Source organism: Mesoplodon mirus, assembly GCF_964341445.2.
Source record: "Mesoplodon mirus genome assembly, chromosome: 1".
Taxonomy (NCBI): Eukaryota; Metazoa; Chordata; class Mammalia; order Artiodactyla; family Ziphiidae; genus Mesoplodon; species Mesoplodon mirus.
Genome location: NC_138976.1, coordinates 162,595,446 through 162,614,698, shown reverse-complemented (window position 1 = coordinate 162,614,698; position 19,253 = coordinate 162,595,446).

Below are 19,253 nucleotides of genomic sequence, written 5' to 3'. Positions count from 1 at the left end.
GCCTTGGGAATCTAATTCTGGTATTGATAGTCTTTACTGATTGTCTCCCCTCGTAGCTGATTTCTTCATTATTGTGTAAATTTAGATCATGAGCTCATGTTTAGCTAAACAGCTGACCTTGTAAGACGCTTAGGTGTGAACGCTCGTAAGCTTCCGCAGAAAGACGGCAAAGATTTATTTGTGTCCCTCCAATGAGTTGCCCACGAGGACACCGTTTTCTACAAGTGTTGGTCCAATACTCACTCTAGAGGAAGGGGACTCCGACAGGGCTGATTGGTGGCCCCCAATCTGGGGCAGGGGCAGTGGGCAGCCTGTGGCCCGGGCAGGAGCCTCTTTGCATGTGTCCCTGGGACACATCTGCCTGTGAAATTCTGTCACCTGGCAGGAAGCTACGATGCCCAGACCTATGGTTAGCTGTGCAGCGAGGTGTACTGTGAGGACAGGTTCCACACACACTTCAAATAAGAGGTCGGCCTGAGTGGAAAGGTGAGAGTTTGGGCAGCTGTGCAAACAAAGAAGGCGCCCTTTGGCCTGGGCCTAAATGCTTGTGACACCCCACTGGACCTGCCGTGCTCTGAGGGCCCTGCCCTGGGCCCCCTGCTCCCCTGCCCTTTGTTCAGTCACAGCAGAGATGGCCACACCCACTCCTTCAGTGAGGGCAGAGTTCCAACCACCCTCAGCCCCGCCCCCTCTCCGCAGGTTACCATGGACTACAGAGGCTGCATCCTGAGGCCAGGGCGTTCCGAGAATGCCAAGGGCAGACATCATGACCTTAAGTGATTTCCTCTTGTGTCAGGTTTGGTAAACTTTAGGAGCTAGGAAATGGTCCACTTTACAGAAATGTTCAAATTTACTGGCATTTCATATATTCTCTGCTATAACATTGTCCTGATTCTTTCTGTATATTCTATACTTATGTTTTTGTTTTCCTTAATCAAAGTGTGTCTTTTCAATCTTTTCAAAGAAGATTCTTTGGACTTACTAAATCACCTCAATTTTATACGTTTTCTGTTGTATTAATTTCTGCTCATATCTTTATTTATCTTTTTTTCTATGTTCTCAGGGTTTATTGTTTTGATCTTCTGATGTCAATTAAAACACTTGGTTATTCATTTTAATAAATATTTTACTTATAAAGATTTGAACTTTTGAAGATTCCAGCTTACTTGTAAGTTTCTAAGGGTCAGGTCCTCTCCATTGTTGCTGGCCTAAGGTTTAGTTCACCATATAGCAATGTATATATTGACCTATTTTCCCCTCGACTTTCTGTGATTCCCTACATCTCACCTTTCTTTGCAGACAAGCCATTTGAAATACCCTTAACTTATTTCACAGCCAATAAGTCATTGAAATAATGTGTATTTTTAGAGAAATCTTCTTATATAATTAGGCAGAAAATCTCACCTGCCATAGTTTTCAAAACAGCATAATTTCACTCTTCTCAATGCTTAATCTGTTGTATTACACAACCTTTGAGTATTTAGCTTTATCAATGACATGTACTTTAAAAATGTTTTAGACATCCTACCAGTCTTTGAAAACATCCTTGTTCCTTGTTTCAGTTCCAGTTTTATGTATATATTCTGCCTTGCACCTGATTATTCCAACAATTGATGGATGGCCTTGGGAATCTAATTCTGGTGTTGATAGTCTTTACTGATTGTCTCCTCTCGTAGCTGATTTCTTCATTATTGTGTAAATTTAGATCATGAGCTCATGTTTAGCTAAACAGATGACCTTGTAAGACGCTTAGGTGTGAACGCTCGTAAGCTTCCGCAGAAAGACGGCAAAGATATATTTCTGTCCCTCCAATGAGTTGCCCACGAGGACACCGTTTTCTACAAGTGTTGGTCCAATACTCCCTCTAGAGGCAGGGGATTCCGACACGGCTGATTGGCGGCCCCCGATCTGGGGCAGGGGCAGTGGGCAGCCTGTGGCCCGGGCTGCAGCCTCTTTGCATGTGTCCCTGGGACACATCTGCCTGCGAACTTCGGTCACCTGGCAGGAAGCTACGATGCCCAGACCTATGTTTAGCTGTGCAGCGAGGTGTACTGTGAGGACAGGTTCCACACACACTTCAAGAAAGAGGTCGGCCTGAGTGGAAAGGTGAGAGTTTGGGCAGCTGTGCAGACAAAGAAGGCGCCCTTTGGCCTGGGCCTAAATGCTTGTGACACCCCACTGGACCTGCCGTGCTCTGAGGGCCCTGCCCTGGGTCCCCTGCTCCCATGCCCTTTGTTCAGTCACAGCAGAGATGGCCACACCCACTCCTTCAGTGAGGGCAGAGTTCCAACCACCCTCAGCCCCGCCCCCTCTCCGCAGGTTACCAAGGACTACAGAGGCTGCATCCTGAGGCCAGGGCGTTCCGAGAATGCCAAGGGCAGACATGATGACCTTAAATGATTTCCTCTTGTGTCAGGTTTGGTAAACTTTAGGAGCTAGGAAATGGTCCACTTACAGAAATGTTCAAATTTACTGGCATTTCATATATTCTCTGCTATAACATTGTCCTGATTCTTTCTGTATATTCTATACTTATGTTTTTGTTTTCCTTAATCAAAGTGTGTCTTTTCAATCTTTTCAAAGAAGATTCTTTGGACTTACTAAATCACCTGAATTTTACACGTTTTCTGTTGTATTAAGTTCTGCTCATATCTTTATTTATCTTTTTTCTATGTTCTCAGGGTTTATTGTTTTGATCTTCTGATGTCAATTAAAACACTTGGTTATTCATTTTAATAAATATTTTACTTATAAAGATTTGAACTTTTGAAGATTCCAGCTTACTTGTAAGTTTCTAAGGGTCAGGTCCTCTCCATTGTTGCTGGCCTAAGGTTTAGTTCACCATATATCAATGTATATATTGACCTATTTTCCCCTCGACTTTCTGTGATTCCCTACATCTCACCTTTCTTTGCAGACAAGCCATTTGAAATACCCTTAACTTATTTCACAGCCAATAAGTCATTGAAATAATGTGTATTTTTAGAGAAATCTTCTTATATAATTAGGCAGAAAATCTCACCTGCCATAGTTTTCAAAACAGCATAATTTCACTCTTCTCTATGCTTAATCTGTTGTATTACACAACCTTTGAGTATTTAGCTTTATCAATGACATGTCCTTTAAAAATGTTTTAGAGATCCTACCAGTCTTTGAAAACATCCTTGTTCCTTGTTTCAGTTCCAGTTTTATGTATATATTCTGCCTTGCACCTGATTATTCCAACAATTGCTGGATGGCCTTGGGAATCTAATTCTGGTATTGATAGTCTTTACTGATTGTCTCCCCTCGTAGCTGATTATTTCATTATTGTGTAAATTTAGATCATGAGCTCATGTTTAGCTAAACAGCTGACCTTGTAAGACGCTTAGGTGTGAACGCTCGTAAGCTTCCGCAGAAAGACGGCAAAGATTTATTTGTGTCCCTCCAATGAGTTGCCCACGAGGACACCGTTTTCTACAAGTGTTGGTCCAATACTCCCTCTAGAGGAAGGGGTCTCCGACAGGGCTGATTGGCGGCCCCCGATCTGGGGCAGGGGCAGTGGGCAGCCTGTGGCCCGGGCAGGAGCCTCTTTGCATGTGTCCCTGGGACACATCTGCCTGCGAACTTCGGTCACCTGGCAGGAAGCTACGATGCCCAGACCTATGGTTAGCTGTGCAGCGAGGTGTACTGTGAGGACAGGTTCCACACACACTTCAAATAAGAGGTCGGCCTGAGTGGAAAGGTGAGAGTTTGGGCAGCTGTGCAAACAAAGAAGGCGCCCTTTGGCCTGGGCCTAAATGCTTGTGACACCCCACTGGACCTGCCGTGCTCTGAGGGCCCTGCCCTGGGCCCCTTGCTCCCCTGCCCTTTGTTCAGTCACAGCAGAGATGGCCACACCCACTCCTTCAGTGTGGGCAGTGTTCCAAGCACCCTCAGCCCCGCCCCCTCTCCGCAGGTTACCATGTACTACAGAGGCTGCATCCTGAGGCCAGGGCGTTCCGAGAATGCCAAGGGCAGACATGATGACCTTAAGTGATTTCCTCTTGTGTCAGGTTTGGTAAACTTTAGGAGCTAGGAAATGGTCCACTTTACAGAAATGTTCAAATTTACTGGCATTTCATATATTCTCTGCTATAACATTGTCCTGATTCTTTCTGTATATTCTATACATATGTTTTTGTTTTCCTTAATCAAAGTGTGTCTTTTCAATCTTTTCAAAGAAGATTCTTTGGACTTACTAAATCACCTGAATTTTATACGTTTTCTGTTGTATTATGTTCTGCTCATATCTTTATTTATCTTTTTTTCTATGTTCTCAGGGTTTATTGTTTTGATCTTCTGATGTCAATTAAAACACTTGGTTATTCATTTTAATAAATATTTTACTTATAAAGATTTGAACTTTTGAAGATTCCAGCTTACTTGTAAGTTTCTAAGGGTCAGGTCCTCTCCATTGTTGCTGGCCTAAGGTTTAGTTCACCATATAGCAATGTATATATTGACCTATTTTCCCCTCGACTTTCTTTGATTCCCTACATCTCACCTTTCTTTGCAGACAAGCCATTTGAAATACCCTTAACTTATTTCACAGCCAATAAGTCATTGAAATAATGTGTATTTTTAGAGAAATCTTCTTATATAATTAGGCAGAAAATCTCACCTGCCATAGTTTTCAAAACAGCATAATTTCACTCTTCTCAATGCTTAATCTGTTGTATTACACAACCTTTGAGTATTTAGCTTTATCAATGACATGTACTTTAAAAATGTTTTAGAGATCCTACCAGTCTTTGAAAACATCCTTGTTCCTTGTTTCAGTTCCAGGTTTATGTATATGTTCTGCCTTCCACCTGATTATTCCAACAATTGATGGATGGCCTTGGGAATCTAATTCTGGTATTGATAGTCTTTACTGATTGTCTCCCCTCGTAGCTGATTTCTTCATTATTGTGTAAATTTAGATCATGAGCTCATGTTTAGCTAAACAGCTGACCTTCTAAGAAGATTAGGTGTGAACGCTCGTAAGCTTCTGCAGAAAGACGGCCAAGATTTATTTCTGTCCCTCCAATGAGTTGCCCACGAGGACACCGTTTTCTACAAGTGTTGGTCCAATACTCCCTCTAGAGGCAGGGGACTCCGACAGGGCTGATTGGCGGCCCCCGATCTGGGGCAGGGGCAGTGGGCAGCCTGTGGCCCGGGCAGGAGCCTCTTTGCATGTGTCCCTGGGACACATCTGCCTGCGAACTTCGGTCACCTGGCAGGAAGCTACGATGCCCAGACCTATGGTTTGCTGTGCAGCGAGGTGTACTGTGAGGATAGGTTCCACACAAACTTCAAGTAAGAGGTCGGCCTGAGTGGAAAGGTGAGAGTTTGGGCAGCTGTGCAGACAAAGAAGGCGCCCTTTGGCCTGGGCCTAAATGCTTGTGACACCCTACTGGACCTGCCGTGCTCTGAGGGCCCTGCCCTGGGCCCCCTGCTCCCCTGCCCTTTGTTCAGTCACAGCAGAGATGGCCACACCCACTCCTTCAGTGAGGAGAGTTCCAACCACCCTCAGCCCCGCCCCCTCTCCGCAGGTTACCATGGACTACAGAGGCTGCATCCTGAGGCCAGGGTGTTCCGAGAATGCCAAGGGCAGACATGATGACCTTAAATGATTTCCTCTTGTGTCAGGTTTGGTAAACTTTAGGAGCTAGGAAATGGTCCACTTTACAGAAATGTTCAAATTTACTGGCATTTCATATATTCTCTGCTATAACATTGCCCTGATTCTTTCTGTATATTCTATACATATGTTTTTGTTTTCCTTAATCAAAGTGTGTCTTTTCAATCTTTTCAAAGAAGATTCTTTGGACTTACTAAATCACCTGAATTTTACACGTTTTCTGTTGTATTAAGTTCTGCTCATATCTTTATTTATCTTTTTTCTATGTTCTCAGGGTTTATTGTTTTGATCTTCTGATGTCAATTAAAACACTTGGTTATTCAATTTAATAAATATTTTACTTATAAATATTTGAACTTTTGAAGATTCCAGCTTACTTGTAAGTTTCTATGGGTCAGGTCCTCTCCATTGCTGCTGGCCTAAGGTTTAGTTCACCATATAGCAATGTATATATTGACCTATTTTCCCCTCGACTTTCTGTGATTCCCTACATCTCACCTTTCTTTGCAGACAAGCCATTTGAAATACCCTTAACTTATTTCACAGCCAATAAGTCATTGAAATAATGTGTATTTTTTAGAGAAATCTTCTTATATAATTAGGCAGAAAATCTCACCTGCCATAGTTTTCAAAACAGCATAATTTCACTCTTCTCAATGCTTAATCTGTTGTATTACACAACCTTTGAGTATTTAGCTTTATCAATGACATGTACTTTAAAAATGTTTTAGAGATCCTACCAGTCTTTGAAAACATCCTTGTTCCTTGTTTCATTTCCAGTTTTATGTATATATTCTGCCTTGCACCTGATTATTCCAACAATTGATGGATGGCCTTGGGAATCTAATTCTGGTATTGATAGTCTTTACTGATTGTCTCCCCTCGTAGCTGATTTCTTCATTATTGTGTAAATTTAGATCATGAGCTCATGTTTAGCTAAACAGCTGACCTTGTAAGACGCTTAGGTGTGAACGATCGTAAGCTTCCGCAGAAAGACGGCAAAGATTTATTTGTGTCCCTCCAATGAGTTGCCCACGAGGACACCGTTTTCTACAAGTGTTGTTCCAATACTCCCTCTAGAGGCAGGGGATTCCGACAGCGCTGATTGGTGGCCCCCGATCTGGGGCAGGGGCAGTGGGCAGCCTGTGGCCCGGGCAGGAGCCTCTTTGCATGTGTCCCTGGGACACATCTGCCTGCGAACTTCGGTCACCTGGCAGGAAGCTACGATGCCCAGACCTATGGTTAGCTGTGCAGCGAGGTGTACTGTGAGGACAGGTTCCACACACACTTCAAGTAAGAGGTCGGCCTGAGTGGAAAGGTGAGAGTTTGGGCAGATGTGCAGACAAAGAAGGAGCCCTTTGGCCTGGGCCTAAATGCTTGTGACACCCCACTGGACCTGCCGTGCTCTGAGGGCCCTGCCCTGGGCCCCCTGCTCCCCTGCCCTTTGTTCAGTCACAGCAGAGATGGCCACACCCACTCCTTCAGTGTGGGCAGTGTTCCAACCACCCTCAGCCCCGCCCCCTCTCCGCAGGTTACCATGGACTACAGAGGCTGCATCCTGAGGCCAGGGCGTTCCGAGAATGCCAAGGGCAGACATGATGACCTTAAATGATTTCCTCTTGTGTCAGGTTTGGTAAACTTTAGGAGCTAGGAAATGGTCCACTTTACAGAAATGTTCAAATTTACTGGCATTTCATATATTCTCTGCTATAACATTGTCCTGATTCTTTCTGTATATTCTATACATATGTTTTTGTTTTCCTTAATCAAAGTGTGTCTTTTCAATCTTTTCAAAGAAGATTCTTTGGACTTACTAAATCACCTGAATTTTATACGTTTTCTGTTGTATTAAGTTCTGCTCATATCTTTATTTATCTTTTTTTCTATGTTCTCAGGGTTTATTGTTTTGATCTTCTGATGTCAATTAAAACACTTGGTTATTCATTTTAATAAATATTTTACTTATAAAGATTTGAACTTTTGAAGATTCCAGCTTACTTGTAAGTTTCTAAGGGTCAGGTCCTCTCCATTGTTGCTGGCCTAAGGTTTAGTTCACCATATAGCAATGTATATATTGACCTATTTTCCCCTCGACTTTCTTTGATTCCCTACATCTCACCTTTCTTTGCAGACAAGCCATTTGAAATACCCTTAACTTATTTCACAGCCAATAAGTCATTGAAATAATGTGTACTTTTCGAGAAATCTTCTTATATAATTAGGCAGAAAATCTCACCTGCCATAGTTTTCAAAACAGCATAATTTCACTCTTCTCAATGCTTAATCTGTTGTATTACACAACCTTTGAGTATTTAGCTTTATCAATGACATGTACTTTAAAAATGTTTTAGAGATCCTACCAGTCTTTGAAAACATCCTTGTTCCTTGTTTCAGTTCCAGTTTTATGTATATGTTCTGCCTTCCACCTGATTATTCCAACAATTGATGGATGGCCTTGGGAATCTAATTCTGGTATTGATAGTCTTTACTGATTGTCTCCCCTCGTAGCTGATTTCTTCATTATTGTGTAAATTTAGATCATGAGCTCATGTTTAGCTAAACAGGTGACCTTCTAAGAAGATTAGGTGTGAACGCTCGTAAGCTTCTGCAGAAAGACGGCCAAGATTTATTTCTGTCCCTCCAATGAGTTGCCCACGAGGACACCGTTTTCTACAAGTGTTGGTCCAATACTCCCTCTAGAGGCAGGGGACTCCGACAGGGCTGATTGGCGGCCCCCGATCTGGGGCAGGGGCAGTGGGCAGCCTGTGGCCCGGGCAGGAGCCTCTTTGCATGTGTCCCTGGGACACATCTGCCTGCGAACTTCGGTCACCTGGCAGGAAGCTACGATGCCCAGACCTATGGTTTGCTGTGCAGCGAGGTGTACTGTGAGGACAGGTTCCACACAAACTTCAAGTAAGAGGTCGGCCTGACTGGAAAGGTGAGAGTTTGGGCAGCTGTGCAGACAAAGAAGGCGCCCTTTGGCCTGGGCCTAAATGTTTGTGACACCCCACTGGACCTGCCGTGCTCTGAGGGCCCTGCCCTGGGCCCCCTGCTCCCCTGTCCTTTGTTCAGTCACAGCAGAGATGGCCACACCCAATCCTTCAGTGAGGGCAGAGTTCCAACCACCCTCAGCCCCGCCCCCTCTCCGCAGGTTACCATGGACTACAGAGGCTGCATCCTGAGGCCAGGGTGTTCCGAGAATGCCAAGGGCAGACATGATGACCTTAAATGATTTCCTCTTGTGTCAGGTTTGGTAAACTTTAGGAGCTAGGAAATGGTCCACTTTACAGATATGTTGAAATTTACTCGCATTTCATATATTCTCTGCTATAACATTGTCCTGATTCTTTCTGTATATTCTATACTTATGTTTTTGTTTTCCTTAATCAAAGTGTGTCTTTTCAATCTTTTCAAAGAAGATTCTTTGGACTTACTAAATCACCTGAATTTTACACGTTTTCTGTTGTATTAAGTTCTGCTCATATCTTTATTTATCTTTTTTCTATGTTCTCAGGGTTTATTGTTTTGATCTTCTGATGTCAATTAAAACACTTGGTTATTCAATTTAATAAATATTTTACTTATAAAGATTTGAACTTTTGAAGATTCCAGCTTACTTGTAAGTTTCTATGGGTCAGGTCCTCTCCATTGCTGCTGGCCTAAGGTTTAGTTCACCATATAGCAATGTATATATTGACCTATTTTCCCCTCGACTTTCTGTGATTCCCTACATCTCACCTTTCTTTGCAGACAAGCCATTTGAAATACCCTTAACTTATTTCACAGCCAATAAGTCATTGAAATAATGTGTATTTTTTAGAGAAATCTTCTTATATAATTAGGCAGAAAATCTCACCTGCCATAGTTTTCAAAACAGCATAATTTCACTCTTCTCAATGCTTAATCTGTTGTATTACACAACCTTTGAGTATTTAGCTTTATCAATGACATGTACTTTAAAAATGTTTTAGAGATCCTACCAGTCTTTGAAAACATCCTTGTTCCTTGTTTCAGTTCCAGTTTTATGTATATATTCTGCCTTGCACCTGATTATTCCAACAATTGATGGATGGCCTTGGGAATCTAATTCTGGTATTGATAGTCTTTACTGATTGTCTCCCCTCGTAGCTGATTTCTTCATTATTGTGTAAATTTAGATCATGAGCTCATGTTTAGCTAAACAGCTGACCTTGTAAGACGCTTAGGTGTGAACGCTCGTAAGCTTCTGCAGAAAGACGGCAAAGATATATTTCTGTCCCTCCAATGAGTTGCCCACGAGGACACCGTTTTCTACAAGTGTTGGTCCAATACTCCCTCTAGAGGCAGGGGATTCCGACACGGCTGATTGGCGGCCCCCGATCTGGGGCAGGGGCAGTGGGCAGCCTGTGGCCCGGGCAGGAGCCTCTTTGCATGTGTCCCTGGGACACATCTGCCTGCGAACTTCGGTCACATGGCAGGAAGCTACGATGCCCAGACCTATGGTTAGCTGTGCAGCGAGGTGTACTGTGAGGACAGGTTCCACACACACTTCAAGAAAGAGGTCGGCCTGAGTGGAAAGGTGAGAGTTTGGGCAGCTGTGCAGACAAAGAAGGCGCCCTTTGGCCTGGGCCTAAATGCTTGTGACACCCCACTGGACCTGCCGGGCTCTGAGGGCCCTGCCCTGGGCCCCCTGCTCCCCTGCCCTTTGTTCAGTCACAGCAGAGATGGCCACACCCACTCCTTCAGTGAGGGCAGAGTTCCAACCACCCTCAGCCCCGCCCCCTCTCCGCAGGTTACCAAGGACTACAGAGGGTGCATCCTGAGGCCAGGGCGTTCCGACAATGCCAAGGGCAGACATGATGACCTTAAATGATTTCCTCTTGTGTCAGGTTTGGTAAACTTTAGGAGCTAGGAAATGGTCCACTTACAGAAATGTTCAAATTTACTGGCATTTCATATATTCTCTGCTATAACATTGTCCTGATTCTTTCTGTATATTCTATACTTATGTTTTTGTTTTCCTTAATCAAAGTGTGTCTTTTCAATCTTTTCAAAGAAGATTCTTTGGACTTACTAAATCACCTGAATTTTATACGTTTTCTGTTGTATTAAGTTCTGCTCATATCTTTATTTATCTTTTTTCTATGTTCTCAGGGTTTATTGTTTTGATCTTCTGATGTCAATTAAAACACTTGTTTATTCATTTTAATAAATATTTTACTTATAAAGATTTGAACTTTTGAAGATTCCAGCTTACTTGTAAGTTTCTAAGGGTCAGGTCCTCTCCATTGTTGCTGGCCTAAGGTTTAGTTCACCATATAGCAATGTATATATTGACCTATTTTCCCCTCGACTTTCTGTGATTCCCTACATCTCACCTTTCTTTGCAGACAAGCCATTTGAAATACCCTTAACTTATTTCACAGCCAATAAGTCATTGAATAATGTGTATTTTTAGAGAAATCTTCTTATATAATTAGGCAGAAAATCTCACCTGCCATAGTTTTCAAAACAGCATAATTTCACTCTTCTCTATGCTTAATCTGTTGTATTACACAACCTTTGAGTATTTACCTTTATCAATGACATGTCCTTTAAAAATGTTTTAGAGATCCTACCAGTCTTTGAAAACATCCTTGTTCCTTGTTTCAGGTCCAGTTTTATGTATATATTCTGCCTTGCACCTGATTATTCCAACAATTGCTGGATGGCCTTGGGAATCTAATTCTGGTATTGATAGTCTTTACTGATTGTCTCCCCTCGTAGCTGATTTCTTCATTATTGTGTAAATTTAGATCATGAGCTCATGTTTAGCTAAACAGCTGACCTTGTAAGACGCTTAGGTGTGAACGCTCGTAAGCTTCCGCAGAAAGACGGCAAAGATTTATTTGTGTCCCTCCAATGAGTTGCCCACGAGGACACCGTTTTCTACAAGTGTTGGTCCAATACTCCCTCTAGAGGCAGGGGACTCCGACATGGCTGATTGGCGGCCCCCGATCTGGGGCAGGGGCAGTGGGCAGCCTGTGGCCCGGGCAGGAGCCTCTTTGCATGTGTCCCTGGGACACATCTGCCTGCGAACTTCGGTCACCTGGCAGGAAGCTACGATGCCCAGACCTATGGTTAGCTGTGCAGCGAGGTGTACTGTGAGGACAGGTTCCACACACACTTCAAGTAAGAGGTCGGCCTGAGTGGGAAGGTGAGAGTTTGGGCAGCTGTGCAGACAAAGAAGGCGCCCTTTGGACTGGGCCTAAATGCTTGTGACACCCCACTGGACCTGCCGTGCTCTGAGGGCCCTGCCCTGGGCCCCCTGCTCCCCTGCCCTTTGTTCAGTCACAGCAGAGATGGCCACACCCACTCCTTCAGTGAGGGCAGAGTTCCAACCACCCTCAGCCCCGCCCCCTCTCCGCAGGTTACCATGGACTACAGAGGCTGCATCCTGAGGCCAGGGCGTTCCGAGAATGCCAAGGGCAGGCATGATGACCTTAAATGATTTCCTCTTGTGTCAGGTTTGGTAAACTTTAGGAGCTAGGAAATGGTCCACTTTACAGAAATGTTCAAATTTACTGGCATTTCATATATTCTCTGCTATAACTTTGTCCTAATTCTTTCTGTATATTCTATACTTATGTTTTTGTTTTCCTTAATCAAAGTGTGTCTTTTCAATCTTTTCAAAGAAGATTCTTTGGACTTACTAAATCACCTGAATTTTACACGTTTTCTGTTGTATTAAGTTCTGCTCATATCTTTATTTATCTTTTTTCTATGTTCTCAGGGTTTATTGTTTTGATCTTCTGATGTCAATTAAAACACTTGGTTATTCATTTTAATAAATATTTTACTTATAAAGATTTGAACTTTTGAAGATTCCAGCTTACTTGTAAGTTTCTAAGGGTCAGGTCCTCTCCATTGCTGCTGGCCTAAGGTTTAGTTCACCATATAGCAATGTATATATTGACCTATTTTCCCCTCGACTTTCTGTGATTCCCTACATCTCACCTTTCTTTGCAGACAAGCCATTTGAAATACCCTTAACTTATTTCACAGCCAATAAGTCATTGAAATAATGTGTATTTTTTAGAGAAATCTTCTTATATAATTAGGCAGAAAATCTCAACTGCCATAGTTTTCAAAACAGCATAATTTCACTCTTCTCAATGCTTAATCTGTTGTATTACACAACCTTTGAGTATTTAGCTTTATCAATGACATGTACTTTAAAAATGTTTTAGAGATCCTACCAGTCTTTGAAAACATCCTTGTTCCTTGTTTCAGTTCCAGTTTTATGTATATATTCTGCCTTGCACCTGATTATTCCAACAATTGATGGATGGCCTTGGGAATCTAATTCTGGTATTGATAGTCTTTACTGATTGTCTCCCCTCGTAGCTGATTTCTTCATTATTGTGTAAATTTAGATCATGAGCTCATGTTTAGCTAAACAGCTGACCTTGTAAGACGCTTAGGTGTGAACGCTCGTAAGCTTCCGCAGAAAGACGGCAAAGATTTATTTGTGTCCCTCCAATGAGTTGCCCACGAGGACACCGTTTTCGACAAGTGTTGGTCCAATACTCCCTCTAGAGGAAGGGGTCTCCGACAGGGCTGATTGGCGGCCCCCGATCTGGGGCAGGGGCAGTGGGCAGCCTGTGGCCCGGGCAGGAGCCTCTTTGCATGTGTCCCTGGGACACATCTGCCTGCGAACTTCGGTCACCTGGCAGGAAGCTACGATGCCCAGACCTATGGTTAGCTGTGCAGCGAGGTGTACTGTGAGGACAGGTTCCACACACACTTCAAGTAAGAGGTCGGCCTGAGTGGAAAGGTGAGAGTTTGGGCAGCTGTGCAGACAAAGAAGGCGCCCTTTGGACTGGGCCTAAATGCTTGTGACACCCCACTGGACCTGCCGTGCTCTGAGGGCCCTGCCCTGGGCTCCCTGCTCCCCTGCCCTTTGTTCAGTCACAGCAGAGATGGCCACACCCACTCCTTCAGTGAGGGCAGAGTTCCAACCACCCTCAGCCCCGACCCCTCTCCGCAGGTTACGATGGACTACAGAGGCTTCATCCTGAGGCCAGGGCGTTCCGAGAATGCCAAGGGCAGGCATGATGACCTTAAATGATTTCCTCTTGTGTCAGGTTTGGTAAACTTTAGGAGCTAGGAAATGGTCCACTTTACAGAAATGTTCAAATTTACTGGCATTTCATATATTCTCTGCTATAACATTGTCCTGATTCTTTCTGTATATTCTTTACTTATGTTTTTGTTTTCCTTAATCAAAGTGTGTCTTTTCAATCTTTTCAAAGAAGATTCTTTGGACTTACTAAATCACCTGAATTTTACACGTTTTCTGTTGTATTAAGTTCTGCTCATATCTTTATTTATCTTTTTTCTATGTTCTCAGGGTTTATTGTTTTGATCTTCTGATGTCAATTAAAACACTTGGTTATTCATTTTAATAAATATTTTACTTATAAAGATTTGAACTTTTGAAGATTCCTGCTTACTTGTAAGTTTCTATGGGTCAGGTCCTCTCCATTGTTGCTGGCCTAAGGTTTAGTTCACCATATAGCAATGTATATATTGACCTATTTTCCCCACGACTTTCTGTGATTCCCTACATCTCACCTTTCTTTGCAGACAAGCCATTTGAAATACCCTTAACTTATTTCACAGCCAATAAGTCATTGAAATAATGTGTATTTTTAGAGAAATCTTCTTATATAATTAGGCAGAAAATCTCACCTGCCATAGTTTTCAAAACAGCATAATTTCACTCTTCTCAATGCTTAATCTGTTGTATTACACAACCTTTGAGTATTTAGCTTTATCAATGACATGTCATTTAAAAATGTTTTAGAGATCCTACCAGTCTTTGAAAACATCCTTGTTCCTTGTTTCAGTTCCAGTTTTATGTATATATTCTGCCTTGCACCTGATTATTCCAACAATTGCTGGATGGCCTTGGGAATCTAATTCTGGTATTGATAGTCTTTACTGATTGTCTCCCCTCGTAGCTGATTTCTTCATTATTGTGTAAATTTAGATCATGAGCTCATGTTTAGCTAAACAGCTGACCTTGTAAGACGCTTAGGTGTGAACGCTCATAAGCTTCCGCAGAAAGACGGCAAAGATTTATTTGTGTCCCTCCAATGAGTTGCCCACGAGGACACCGTTTTCTACAAGTGTTGGTCCAATACTCACTCTAGAGGAAGGGGACTCCGACAGGGCTGATTGGTGGCCCCCAATCTGGGGCAGGGGCAGTGGGCAGCCTGTGGCCCGGGCAGGAGCCTCTTTGCATGTGTCCCTGGGACACATCTGCCTGTGAACTTCGGTCACCTGGCAGGAAGCTACGATGCCCAGACCTATGGTTAGCTGTGCAGCGAGGTGTACTGTGAGGACAGGTTCCACAAACACTTCAAATAAGAGGTCGGCCTGAGTGGAAAGTTGAGAGTTTGGGCAGCTGTGCAAACAAAGAAGGCGCCCTTTGGCCTGGGCCTAAATGCTTGTGACACCCCACTGGACCTGCCGTGCTCTGAGGGCCCTGCCCTGGGCCCCCTGCTCCCCTGCCCTTTGTTCAGTCACAGCAGAGATGGCCACACCCACTCCTTCAGTGAGGAGAGTTCCAACCACCCTCAGCCCCGCCCCCTCTCCGCAGGTTACCATGGACTACAGAGGCTGCATCCTGAGGCCAGGGTGTTCCGAGAATGCCAAGGGCAGACATGATGACCTTAAATGATTTCCTCTTGTGTCAGGTTTGGTAAACTTTAGGAGCTAGGAAATGGTCCACTTTACAGAAATGTTCAAATTAACTGGCATTTCATATATTCTCTGCTATAACATTGTCCTGATTCTTTCTGTATATTCTATACTTATGTTTTTGTTTTCCTTAATCAAAGTGTGTCTTTTCAATCTTTTCAAAGAAGATTCTTTGGACTTACTAAATCACCTGAATTTTACACGTTTTCTGTTGTATTAAGTTCTGCTCATATCTTTATTTATATTTTTTCTATGTTCTCAGGGTTTATTGTTTTGATCTTCTGATGTCAATTAAAACACTTGGTTATTCATTTTAATAAATATTTTACTTATAAAGATTTGAACTTTTGAAGATTCCAGCTTACTTGTAAGTTTCTATGGGTCAGGTCCTCTCCATTGCTGCTGGCCTAAGGTTTAGTTCACCATATAGCAATGTATATATTGACCTATTTTCCCCTCGACTTTCTGTGATTCCCTACATCTCACCTTTCTTTGCAGACAAGCCATTTGAAATACCCTTAACTTATTTCACAGCCAATAAGTCATTGAAATAATGTGTATTTTTAGAGAAATCTTCTTATATAATTAGGCAGAAAATCTCACCTGCCATAGTTTTCAAAACAGCATAATTTCACTCTTCTCAATGCTTAATCTGTTGTATTACACAACCTTTGAGTATTTAGCTTTATCAATGACATGTACTTTAAAAATGTTTTAGAGATCCTACCAGTCTTTGAAAACATCCTTGTTCCTTGTTTCAGTTCCAGTTTTATGTATATATTCTGCCTTGCACCTGATTATTCCAACAATTGCTGGATGGCCTTGGGAATCTAATTCTGGTATTGATAGTCTTTACTGATTGTCTCCCCTCGTAGCTGATTTCTTCATTATTGTGTAAATTTAGATCATGAGCTCATGTTTAGCTAAACAGCTGACCTTGTAAGACGCTTAGGTGTGAACGCTCGTAAGCTTCCGCAGAAAGACGGCAAAGATTTATTTGTGTCCCTCCAATGAGTTGCCCACGAGGACACCGTTTTCTACAAGTGTTGGTCCAATACTCCCTCTAGAGGAAGGGGTCTCCGACAGGGCTGATTGGCGGCCCCCGATCTGGGGCAGGGGCAGTGGGCAGCCTGTGGCCCGGGCAGGAGCCTCTTTGCATGTGTCCCTGGGACACATCTGCCTGCGAACTTCGGTCACCTGGCAGGAAGCTACGATGCCCAGACCTATGGTTTGCTGTGCAGCGAGGTGTACTGTGAGGACAGGTTCCACACAAACTTCAAGTAAGAGGTCGGCCTGACTGGAAAGGTGAGAGTTTGGGCAGCTGTGCAGACAAAGAAGGCGCCCTTTGGCCTGGGCCTAAATGTTTGTGACACCCCACTGGACCTGCCGTGCTCTGAGGGCCCTGCCCTGGGCCCCCTGCTCCCCTGTCCTTTGTTCAGTCACAGCAGAGATGGCCACACCCAATCCTTCAGTGAGGGCAGAGTTCCAACCACCCTCAGCCCCGCCCCCTCTCCGCAGGTTACCATGGACTACAGAGGCTGCATCCTGAGGCCAGGGTGTTCCGAGAATGCCAAGGGCAGACATGATGACCTTAAATGATTTCCTCTTGTGTCAGGTTTGGTAAACTTTAGGAGCTAGGAAATGGTCCACTTTACAGAAATGTTGAAATTTACTCGCATTTCATATATTCTCTGCTATAACATTGTCCTGATTCTTTCTGTATATTCTATACTTATGTTTTTGTTTTCCTTAATCAAAGTGTGTCTTTTCAATCTTTTCAAAGAAGATTCTTTGGACTTACTAAATCACCTGAATTTTACACGTTTTCTGTTGTATTAAGTTCTGCTCATATCTTTATTTATCTTTTTTCTATGTTCTCAGGGTTTATTGTTTTGATCTTCTGATGTCAATTAAAACACTTGGTTATTCAATTTAATAAATATTTTACTTATAAAGATTTGAACTTTTGAAGATTCCAGCTTACTTGTAAGTTTCTATGGGTCAGGTCCTCTCCATTGCTGCTGGCCTAAGGTTTAGTTCACCATATAGCAATGTATATATTGACCTATTTTCCCCTCGACTTTCTGTGATTCCCTACATCTCACCTTTCTTTGCAGACAAGCCATTTGAAATACCCTTAACTTATTTCACAGCCAATAAGTCATTGAAATAATGTGTATTTTTTAGAGAAATCTTCTTATATAATTAGGCAGAAAATCTCACCTGCCATAGTTTTCAAAACAGCATAATTTCACTCTTCTCAATGCTTAATCTGTTGTATTACACAACCTTTGAGTATTTAGCTTTATCAATGACATGTACTTTAAAAATGTTTTAGAGATCCTACCAGTCTTTGAAAACATCCTTGTTCCTTGTTTCAGTTCCAGTTTTATGTATATATTCTGCCTTGCACCTGATTATTTCAACAATTGATGGATGGCCTTGGGAATCTAATTCTGGTATTGATAGTCTTTACTGATTGTCTCCCCTCGTAGCTGATTTCTTCATTATTGTGTAAATTTAGATCATGAGCTCATGTTTAGCTAAACAGCTGACCTTGTAAGACGCTTAGGTGTGAACACTCGTAAGCTTCCGCAGAAAGACGGCAAAGATATATTTCTGTCCCTCCAATGAGTTGCCCACGAGGACACCGTTTTCTACAAGTGTTGGTCCAATACTCCCTCTAGAGGCAGGGGATTCCGACACGGCTGATTGGCGGCCCCCGATCTGGGGCAGGGGCAGTGGGCAGCCTGTGGCCCGGGCAGGAGCCTCTTTGCATGTGTCCCTGGGACACATCTGCCTGCGAACTTCGGTCACATGGCAGGAAGCTACGATGCCCAGACCTATGGTTAGCTGTGCAGCGAGGTGTACTGTGAGGACAGGTTCCACACACACTTCAAGAAAGAGGTCGGCCTGAGTGGAAAGGTGAGAGTTTGGGCAGCTGTGCAGACAAAGAAGGCGCCCTTTGGCCTGGGCCTAAATGCTTGTGACACCCCACTGGACCTGCCGGGCTCTGAGGGCCCTGCCCTGGGCCCCCTGCTCCCCTGCCCTTTGTTCAGTCACAGCAGAGATGGCCACACCCACTCCTTCAGTGAGGGCAGAGTTCCAACCACCCTCAGCCCCGCCCCCTCTCCGCAGGTTACCAAGGACTACAGAGGGTGCATCCTGAGGCCAGGGCGTTCCGACAATGCCAAGGGCAGACATGATGACCTTAAATGATTTCCTCTTGTGTCAGGTTTGGTAAACTTTAGGAGCTAGGAAATGGTCCACTTACAGAAATGTTCAAATTTACTGGCATTTCATATATTCTCTGCTATAACATTGTCCTGATTCTTTCTGTATATTCTATACTTATGTTTTTGTTTTCCTTAATCAAAGTGTGTCTTTTCAATCTTTTCAAAGAAGATTCTTTGGACTTACTAAATCACCTGAATTTTATACGTTTTCTGTTGTATTAAGTTCTGCTCATATCTTTATTTATCTTTTTTCTATGTTCTCAGGGTTTATTGTTTTGATCTTCTGATGTCAATTAAAACACTTGGTTATTCATTTTAATAAATATTTTACTTATAAAGATTTGAACTTTTGAAGATTCCAGCTTACTTGTAAGTTTCTAAGGGTCAGGTCCTCTCCATTGTTGCTGGCCTAAGGTTTAGTTCACCATATAGCAATGTATATATTGACCTATTTTCCCCTCGACTTTCTGTGATTCCCTACATCTCACCTTTCTTTGCAGACAAGCCATTTGAAATACCCTTAACTTATTTCACAGCCAATAAGTCATTGAATAATGTGTATTTTTAGAGAAATCTTCTTATATAATTAGGCAGAAAATCTCACCTGCCATAGTTTTCAAAACAGCATAATTTCACTCTTCTCTATG